This window comes from Aedes aegypti, chromosome 1, assembly GCF_002204515.2.
Source record: "Aedes aegypti strain LVP_AGWG chromosome 1, AaegL5.0 Primary Assembly, whole genome shotgun sequence".
Lineage (NCBI taxonomy): Eukaryota > Metazoa > Arthropoda > Insecta > Diptera > Culicidae > Aedes > Aedes aegypti.
Window position 1 is genome coordinate 162,440,544 of NC_035107.1, and position 1,050 is coordinate 162,441,593.

General features: G+C 43.5%; 1 long non-coding RNA gene across 1 annotated transcript; it reads right to left on the reverse strand.

Annotated features, from left to right (window-relative positions):
* Nucleotides 1-215: 215 nt before the first annotated feature.
* LOC110674541 lies at nt 216-581 on the reverse strand. Its single transcript, XR_002498967.1, has 2 exons — nt 347-581; nt 216-277 (listed from the first exon to the last, which is right to left on the reverse strand). It is a non-coding gene; the product is annotated as an uncharacterized LOC110674541 (long non-coding RNA).
* Between the last annotated feature and the right edge of the window lie 469 nt (nt 582-1,050).

Consider the following 1,050-nt stretch of genomic DNA (forward strand, 5'->3'; position numbering starts at 1 on the left):
TCGAAAAATAAAAAGGGTTCTTTCTTAGATCAATGGTGATCATTGATCTTTCGAATTATTCAATACGGGGAGGGGAATGCTTCCTTCGGTCGGCAGGACCGCTACATCCGCCCCCCTTAAATTAAGTTTTTATTTGTGAAGCAAAGAAAAACTTGCAGTAGGCATTCGGCTAGCGTAAAGAGTATCCCAAAAAATATAATTAAGATTTTTTTTCTCTTTGCAAATGCGTACTAATCTATTCCTTACTTCTTTCCCTGCTCTAAGATGATTCACCTACCTATTTCCTTTGCAAATCCGTACTAATCTATTCCTTACTTCTTTCCCTGCTCTAAGATGATTCACCTACCTCCTTGCCGCTTGAGTCTGTCAGAATGCCGCTTCGTGTCTGTGTTCCAATAGAAATTCCCTCGAACGAAACTGGATTTCGAGCCCCGAACGAGTTATTTGTAAGGTTGTCCATTGAACGAAATCTCCCAATCAACCGGCAAGACCAAAAACCGGAGTATCTTCCAAATAGTAACTAACATCCTTCCATTGCACGTAACCTTCTATCTGAACAAAGTCGTTTCCATGTGTTGAGTAACCTTAGTCACCAATCACCATTCCGATTCCATCGAACCACTTTCAGAGATTCGTCGAGTGTCCCTCTTCCATGTCACCGTTCAACTTCGTGAAGTTTGTCGGATTTAGCTGGCACATGTCATATAGTACTCTTGCGATCAGCCTCGAGCTCTTCGATTCTCTTGGCAATTGCAATCTTGGCTTCTCCGATGTTCGCTCTGGCACCAGTGGCCTTGATGATGTCCAGCTTCTGATCCTAAGGAGACAGCTCAATGTGGACATCGTACATATTCATCAACTCCTTGACATCACGACCCTAGTACTCTTGCGAGGCATTCTAGATGCCTAATGACTACTCTCTTGGCACAGCTCAGAATATTCTTCCCATTCCAAATGCATATCTCACTACCGAAACCAAAGACTAGGACTGCGGTCTAACATGGCAATTTAAGCAGCAACAGCCCAGCATTTCTCTACGGCGCCAAACCA